The sequence below is a fragment of the Elephantulus edwardii genome, unplaced genomic scaffold, assembly GCF_000299155.1.
Source record: "Elephantulus edwardii isolate Elephantulus edwardi_28Jun2011 unplaced genomic scaffold, EleEdw1.0 scaffold00037, whole genome shotgun sequence".
Taxonomy (NCBI): Eukaryota; Metazoa; Chordata; class Mammalia; order Macroscelidea; family Macroscelididae; genus Elephantulus; species Elephantulus edwardii.
In genome coordinates this window covers 16652695-16662181 of record NW_006399787.1, presented here as the reverse complement: position 1 = coordinate 16662181, position 9487 = coordinate 16652695, and the positions used below count along the sequence as shown (strand labels likewise).

The 9487-nt window shown below is 40.1% G+C and overlaps 2 pseudogenes; both read left to right on the top strand.

The window, feature by feature from the left end:
* The first annotated feature begins 642 nt into the window (after positions 1-642).
* Positions 643-1364, top strand: LOC102849313 (annotated as a pseudogene).
* Positions 1365-1380: 16 nt separating this feature from the next.
* LOC102848908 lies at positions 1381-6011 on the top strand (annotated as a pseudogene).
* Positions 6012-9487: the final 3476 nt, after the last annotated feature.

The following is a 9487-nucleotide window of genomic DNA, read 5'->3' as shown; positions in this document are numbered from 1 at the left end:
AGACAAAGGAAACTACAAGGGCATTTCTACAATACACAATAAGAGATTTAAAGAAATGGAGATATGTGCCCTGTTCATGGACAGGAAGACTCAATATCGTGAAAATGACAGTCCTACCAAAAGCAATCTACATGTTCAACACAATTCCAATCCAAATACCAAATTCATTTTTCAAGGAGATTGAAAGGGAAATTGTCAAATTTATTTGGAGAGGGAAGAGACCCCGGATAAGTAAAACACTTCTGAGAAAGAAAAAGAAAAAAAAGAGGTTAAAGGCATAGCACTCCCTGACATCAAAACCTACTACACAACAGTAGTAACCAAAACAGAATGATACTAAAATGAAAGGCACACAGACCAATGGAACAGAATTGAGAACCCAGCAATAGATCCAGCTATCTATGGTCAACTGATAATCGACAAGGAAATCAAAGCGCTCAAAAGGGGAAATAATAACCTCTTCAACAAATGGTGCTGCTAAAACTGGACTTTCACCTGCAGAAAGCTCGAACAGGATCTACATCTCACACCATATACAAAAATCAAATCAATGTGAATCAGAGACCTAAGAAGTAAAGCCCAAATCCATAAAGTTCATAAGAGACAAACTGGGGAGGGGGGAGGCAGGCGGCGGTGGGAAAGATGGCGTATCAGAACCTCAGGCTGGACTATCACCAAATCCCTCCGGTCAGCCGGGCTTACACCACCACCTGAGTCCTCACGACCGCCGCTGTGCAGTTGGAATTGATCACACTTTTTCAGTTGTACTTCAGTCCGGAATTCACCTTTAAACATTTTCAAGTATGGAGATTAATCACTTTTTTTTTGGGGGGGGGGCAGTTGGATTCAGCTTTTTATTTAACATGATTTTTCTATACCGTTACTGTCAAATGCTAGAAGAAGGCTCTTTCCGAGGTCGGACAGCAGACTTTGTATTTCTGTTCCTTTTTGGTGGATTCTTAATGACTCTTTTTGGCTTGTTTGTGAGCTTAATTTTCTTGGGCCAGGTCTTTACAATAATGCTTGTCTACGTGTGGAGCTGAAGAAATCCCTACGTCCACATGAGCTTCTTCGGCCTTCTCAGCTTCCAGGCCCCATTTCTGCCCCGGGTGCTCATGGGCTTTCCCTTCCTATTAGGGAACTCGATTATTGTGCACCTGTTGGGTACTGCAGTTGCGCACATATATTTTTTTTTCTTGAAAGATAAATTTCCAATCAGCCTGGTGGAATACGAATTCTGAAAACACCATCCATTTTGAAGGCTATTTTTGATACCCCCAGATGAAGATCCCAATTATAATCCCCTGCCTGAAGATCGGCCCAGAGGCTTCTCCTGGGAGGAGAGCCAGCGCCTTGGAGATTAAAGCAGCAGTGCCAATAATGGGACTCCGCTGGGAAAGACTTAAGTGGAATACTCACCGGAATTCTTTTACCCTTTGTGTTGCAAAAGTGTGGACACTTTTGACAGCTTTACAGATTTTAATTCCAGAAGCACTTTATGAAATGGTACACTGATTAAGCCAGAAGACACTTCCTACAGTTTACCAGTGGTTCCTCATTATACTGGTAACGAAAATGTAATCACTCAGAGCCAAAAACTGCAGAAACCAATATTCCTGCCATCTCTAACAAGTACACGAATACTAGAGTTTTGTGGCATAAGGCAGGCCTTTTTCTTCCTCTTCTTGATAGATGAGGCCATGGTAAAAATGGAAGTTTCAGAGAGGGCAAAATAAAGCAGAATTCCATCAGTCTCTCACTGTTAAAAACAAAGAAGAGAGAGAGAGACAAACTGGGATAAAAATTAGAAACCCTAGTCTACGATATGAAGAGACTTGCCAAATACAGCCAGAAATGCACAATCTGATGAGGACAAAATTGATGAAAGGGACCTTCTAAAAATGAAACCCCTGCATGCATCAAAACCTTTCCCCAACAGGGTGAAAAGAAAACCAACCGAATGGGAACAAGCATTTGATAATATCATCTCAGACAAGTATTATAAAGACACCACTGGGGCCGGCTGGAGCCTGCTGGGCAATCCGGATGCCCACATCACTTCCCGGCCTCCCTGGCCTTGCTCACTCGAGCTCCCTGCCTGCTGCCAGCCCTCCTCCTTCGTCTGTCTCTTTAGTCCACCGCTGCCTCCCCAGCGACCAGCCAGCACCTTGGAGCTTGTGACTCATGGGGCAGAGTCCTCGGTGCAGAGAGGCCGGGCTTGTAGTCGCCACCAGAGTGCCTTTTACCTGAGAAGTTCCACCACAACAAGATAAAGGTAAATAATCCAATAGAAAAATGGGCACAGGATGTGAAAAGACAAATCACCAAAGAAGACATTCAGATGGCCAACAAACACATGAAGAAATGTTCAAAATTCCTACCTCTAAGAGAGATGCAAATTTTAAAAAAACTATGAGATACCATCTTACCCCAGTCAGAATAGCAAAATTCAACAGAACACCAAGCAACAAATGCTGGCGAGGTTGTGGAGAAACTGGAACCCTTATTCACTGTTGGTGGGAGTGTAAAATGATGCAACCAATGGAATGCTTTATGGCGCTTTCTCAAAAAGTTGCAAATAGAGATACCTTTTGATCCAGCAATTTCATGACTGGGAATATACCCTCCATAACTGACATCCAAGCAGATATATGCACACCCATGTTTACTGCAGCTTAGTTCACAATAGCAAGGAGTTGGAAACAATGTAAGTGCCCATCAACAAAAGAATGGATAGAGAAGCTGTGGTATATTCACACAATGGAATACTATGCAACATTGAAACTCATGAAATATTATTCAAAATGGTTGAGCCTGGAGGACATTATGCTGGATGAAATATCTCAGTCACAAAAGGACAAATACTGCATGGTGCCACTGTTGTAAAACAGGACTGACATCAAGGTTGGGGGGAGGGGGAGACTGAGAAAGATGGGTTCAATAATGTGTACTGCATTGAAACAGATGAGGGAGAAAACTGTTTAAAAGGGATATGCGATTAGGTATTTTTGTCATAACAGGTGTCTAGAGCAAAGGCTACATGGGGCAGTGGACCTGGGGGAGGGTTTGTAAAACAATGAAAGAATTTTTGTTTTACTTTTACAAGAGGGTAGTATACTGGGGGGAGGGTTGGGAGGGGAGAAAAGTGCAACAATGAATGAATGGAAATCCAAAGTCTCTGTAAATTTTCATTGAAATTAATAACAAATTTTAAAACAATTCAAACAAACAAAAAAAAAAAGGGAAAAGAAACTGCACTGAAAAAGTTGGTAACTTTTGTGAATTAGGCTGTAACTAACTAACATGCCCTGCCTATTATTTGTCAGCTGCAAGATACTCTGGTGAGTCATCACTTCAGAACTTTAACCCAAAATGGGTTTCATTGGCATAGCTTGACATCCAGGCATAAATTGACATTCAGATTTTTGACAATGTGCTCATCCAGAGAGGCCCAAATCCATGCAGCTCTGGCTGGGTTACAGTTCTGTGGTTTCATGTTAGTTACCTTATAGTTACTGTGTAATTAGTGCCACTTAATGTATGTTACCAAAAATAAATTTATCTACCCCAGACTAGATATAGGTTTTTTTAAATAATTACATTTCATAATACTGATATTTGTCATCTCCTCAGAAACTGTATTGGTTTTAAAAAGAAAGTGTATTTGAAAAGAAAGTCAGATGGAGAAATCTTTTATAAAAGAAAAAAAATTAATCTTATAATGAATGTTTACAGAAAACTCCTGGGCCTTCACAAGAAAAAAGACTGATAACCCAATTACAAAATGGGCAAAAGAAATGGAAAGAATTTTCACAGAGGACGATATTTAAATGGACAAGAGACACATGAAGAAATGCTCCAAATTACTGGCAATAAGAGAGAAGCAAAACCACAATAGGATAGCAAGTAAGAAATGTTGGAGATGTGGTAAGATAGGAACTCTTATATGTTGTTGGTAAGATTGTAAAATGGTACAACCACTCTGGAAGACAGTTTGGTGCTTCCTTAAAAAGGTGAACATAGAAATTCCATATGACGCAGCTATTCCACTGCTTGGAATAAGAAAATAAGAACTGAGGCACAAATGGAGACTTGTGCACCAATATTCATAGCAGCTTTATTCACCCTCGTAAGAACATGGGAACAATCCAGATGTCCAACCACAATCGAATGGATTGAGAAATTATGGTACTTTCATACAATGGAATATTACATGGCTCACAGAAGCAATGATTTTATAAATTATTACCTAGCTTGGGAGGGACTGCAGAGCATGATACTGAATGAACTAACGCAGTCCCACAAGGACAAATATTGTATAAAACCATTATTGTAAAAAAAGGATGATGATCCATGGGGGTTGGGGGTGGAAGCAGAGGGATGAGGATGTGCAGGGGTGGGAGGAAGGATTGCTTAATCATGGGGTTGTACAATTTAATGGAGGTGTGAGGGAAATAGAAAGAATTGGTTGAAAACAATGTATTCAAATTTTGTAAATTAACATAATAAATAAAATTACCAATTTTTAAAAACCATAATAAAAATGAACAAACAAAAAGTCAAGGTATGCATCGTGGCTGGGTCCTTTCTCTATACCTTTTCAATATGTGCAGTTAACAAATCATTTGATAAGCTGGACTTTGTGAAAAAGAATGTGAGATCAGAATTGAAGGAAGACTTATCAACAACCTGAGTTATGAAGATGACACAACCCTGCTTGCCAAGGTGAAGAGGACTTGAAACCTTTGCTGCAGAAGACAAAATTTCCACATATTCCCATCAGAGATGCTTTTATCAACTCCCTCAAACACCAGCTGCTAGTGTATTTGTGGTGTAGGGCATTAGCAGGATGGTAGTGTGGTGGCCTAGAGGCACTTCTTCTAGTATTCTGACCAGCTGTGGCCACTGTACATGTGGAAAATGCAGTATTTAGATGACAATTGCCTGTTTATCAAGTGCACTAGCAAGGATGTCATCAGATTACTGTGAATCACAGATCCTTCACAGGCGTATTTCTTTGTGGTGTACGACAAGGTAACAACAGAGGTGACTGTGTTGTATTTAAGAATACATACATCAGAAGAGTTTTTGGAGCTCTTTGAGAACTTCTGTAATCTTTTCCATAATGCTAGCTTGCACTGTGAAGTACATGCAGTTTCCCTGCTCAGATTCCAACAACAATTTTTTAAGACAAATCCAACACTGATTCAAAGACACTATTTTCAATGCTAAGCATGATTGGGCACACAGAAGCCTTCTGCCGGTTCCTGGAGAAACTCTCCATCAGTGCCCAGACGTACAGTGAGAGCCCTTACCATGATTTGCCTCTCTTTGAATATGATGGCAAGTAGGTGTCAGTCAAGGAGTGGCCCAAGATCTGTGAAGATCACCCCATCAGATTCTATGCCCCGGACTTCCATCTGGTCAAGTTTGAGACGCAGGCCAGCTTGCTGGGCCACCCCAGCAACCACACTGTGCAATGCCTTATAACCTTCACTTTCTACTCCTTTTTTTAAAAAATAAAATTTTATTTTGATTGTGATTTTAACATTTACAGAGAAGTTAGATTTTCATGCATTCATTGTTGTACATTTTACTCCCTCCGCCCCTCCTCTCTCTCCCAGTTAACTTTTTTTAATATTCATTCATTGTTTCACAATTACCAAACTCACCCCCCCCACATACACCCCCCTACACTCCCACCCCCATCCTCTTTACAAAAGATATATCTCATTTTCTGGGTTGTCATATATTCACTTTAGACAGTTCTTTCTTCTGTTCCAGTGCAATGGTTATTATCTGTCCACTCTTATCCTATTCTCCTCCCAACTCCCATGGCAGACCTGCTTTATAACAGTGGTGCTATGTAGTATTTGTCCTTTTGTGACTGAGGCATTTCACGCAGCATGATGTGTTCCACTTTCCACCCTTTTGAACCTTCTGCCATTTCTGTGCAGAGGACTAATGCTGAGTATGTCATCAACTTCTACATGTGACATTGCTGCACATAGATGCCTCACCAGCCAGCTTACCTGGGCTTCTAAGACTTTGTTCCCTCTTATCTCAGTTGACCCCAAAGAAAAATCTTGACTGCTGTCCCTGTTCCTTTGATAGACTTCAATGGGGTAAGAGCACAGAGAACATTGGGAACAGTAGGGTGCCTGTCAGTAACAGAATTTTGTTGTTATTTTATCTAGTCTAACCCCTATGGACTTCAGGTTTCCTTGCATATTCTCTGCGGGGATTCTTAGCATTAATTAAGTCATTTAACTTGTGTTTCTTTTCTATGTTATTACTGAGGAGCAGAAGCCAGCATTATGCTCTACTTCTTTCCTACTACTTCCTTAGCATTGTGGTATGCAGCCTGAAGTCACTAACATCGTATTTACTCGTGAGATCTATATATAATTGTTACACTTATTTGACAAGCAGGACTAGCTTTATAAGCAAAAAGAAAGAAAGCAAGCAGTTGGTATCCTCCTAATTAAAAAAAAAAAAGGCTACAGCCTTCCACAAGGGAGCACTGGTGGCTAGTGGTAAGAAACTGTGCTGTGGTCCCTAAAGGCACGTGGTTCAAATCTACCAGTTGCTGTGTGGGAGAATGATGGACAGTCTCCTCCCATGTGATAACTGCCTCTAAAAGCCCTCAGAGAGTTTAGCTATGAGTCAGTTCTAACTCAATGGTACACAACGACAACAGTAGCCTTCCACATGTTTTACATCTTAATTAACATCATGAAGACAAAAGTCCTCACCACTGTGCCAATGGGTACCATCATGATGTTGTTAGCTGCCTTCCAGTCACTTGCAACTCATAGTGATCCTACGCACAATAGTTCTGAACCCTGCCCTATCCTGCACCAATCTCACTGTCTCTGACAAACCTACCCTCATTCCTCGAGTTATCATGTTAACCCATCTCATCCAGTACCTTCCTCTTCTGTGTTATCTCTCAACCTTTCTAAGTATATCCCTCTCCAAAGACTGGCCCTTCCTGGCTATATAACCAAAGTATGTGAGATGAAGTCTCAAAATCCTTGCCTCTGAGGAGCAGTTTGGTTTCATCCTTTCCAGGACATACCTGTGTGTTCTCTTGGCAGTCCATGGTATGCTCAAAACTCTTTCCAGCACCACAACTCAAAGGCATCAATTCTTTTTTTAAAAAAAATAAAATTTTTATTTTATACTACTTTATTTACAAAGTTTTTATAAATTGTTTTCCACACCTGATCTTTCCCATTTCATTTACCCATTCCTTCCCTTTACCCATCAAATTGTGTGACCCTATGGTTACCCCCTGCCCATCCTCTGCTCCTAACCTCCCCTTGGGTTCTCCTACATGGCTTCCTTGTAATATATTTCTACAACAATGGTTTTCTATAGTACTTGTCCTTATGAGACTGAGTTCATTCACTTAGCATAATGCTCTCCTGTCCCTCCCAAGTTAGTAAATGATTTTTCAAAATTACTTCTCCTGCATGTTGTGTAGTATTCCATCTTGTGATTGTACCATGATTTCATAATTTTTTCAACTGTGGCTGGACATTAAGGCTGTTTCCAGGTTTTGTCAATGGTGAATAACGCTGCTATGAGCATTGGTGTACAAGTCTCTGTTAGTATTTCAGTTCTCATTTTCTTGGGGTATTTTCCAAGCAGTGGAATAGCTGAGTCATATGGAATTTCTATGGACAGCTTCCCCTCCCCCCTTTTTATGTCAAAGGCATCGATTTATCTGTCATCATGATAGATGGAGAAAAAATTTAAATTGTCAACAATGTAATCTTGCTTGAATCCACAGTCAACACTGTAGGCACCAGAAGTCAAGAAATCCAGGCTTTTGTTCAAAAACCTCTGTAATGAGACTAGAGAGCATTACAATAAGTGGCTTAACTCAATCTCATAAAGACAGAGTGTGTAATGTTTAAGGATTCTATGGGCTGAATTTTGAATGGTTCAGGAAACATTAAAAGAAGAAGGAAGAAGTATACAGAGTCATGGTACTAGAAAAAATTGGCTGACACAGAAAAATTTCAAGAAACAACATATGACCAAGAGGCAATGATGATTAAGGAAGAAGTACAGGCTGCTCTGAAGGACTTGGCAAAAAATAAAGCCCTAGGAATTGATGGCATACCAATTGATGTGCTTCAGCAAACAGATGCTGCCCTGCATGTGCTCACAAAGTTGTGCCAAGAAATCTGGAGGACAACTACTTGGCCAACTGATTGGAAGAGATCCATATTTATTCCCATTCCAAAAAAAAAGTGACCCGACAAAGTGTGGAAATTATCAAACAATATCACTAACATCACACACTCTCAAAATCTTGCTGAGGATTATCCAGAATATACTTAAACAGTACATTGACAGAGAACTACCAGAAATACAAGCTGGATTAGAAGACGCCATGGTACTAAGGACATTATTGCCAATGTCAGATGGCTCTAGGCAGAAAGCAAAGTCTATCTGTGTTTCATTGACTATCAAAGACATTTGACTGTGTGGATCACAACAAATTGTGGCTAACATTGAGAAGAATGGGGATCCCAGAACACTTGATTATGCTTATATAAAACCTATAATTGGACCAAGAATCAGTCCTCAGAACAGAGCATGGTTCAAAATCAAGAAAGGAGTATGTCAGGGATGCATCCTGTCCTCATACATTTTCAATCTGTATGCAGGACAGATCTTTTGGGAAGCAGGGCTTTATGAGAAAGAGTGTGGCATCAAGATTGGAGGAAGACTCACTAACAACCAACAAAATGGAAATCACACAACCTTGCTTGCTTAAACTGAAGAACTGGAGCACTTGCTGCAAAAGGTCAAGGACTGTAGTCTTCAATGTAGATTGAAGCGCAACAGCAAGAAGACAAAAATTCCCAGTCACAAAAGGACAAATATTGCATGGTGCTACTGTTGTAGAACGGGAATGATCTTGGGGTTGGGGAGAGACAGAGTAAGATGGGTTCAATAATGTATACTGCACTGAAACAGAGGAGGGAGAAAACGGTTTAAAAGAGATATGTGATTAGGTATTTCTGTCATGACAGGAGTCTAGAGCGATGGCTACATGGTGGAATGGACCTGGGGGAGGGTTTGTAAAACAATGAAAGAATTTTACTTTTCCAAGAGGGTAGTGTTCTTGGGGGGAGCCTTGGGAGGGGACAAATGTGCAACAATGAATGAATGGAAATCCAAAGCCTCTGTAACTTTTTACTGAAATTAATAACAAATTTAATTTTTTTTAAAAAAGAATCAAGTTAAGAGTAAGGATGGCAATGGATTTATAACTGCTCATGCTAATAACACTATATCGTGACATGGAGGAAAAATAGTGGCAATGTATCCACATTTACAACATTCCTCTTACCAATACGATTTATGGAAAATGGGAACTGCATTGGAACATGTATCTCTGGATTGGAAATGATGATATTGTTAATACTTCTAGCCTTAAGCTTAAAAGATTATAATGTTCAAAATT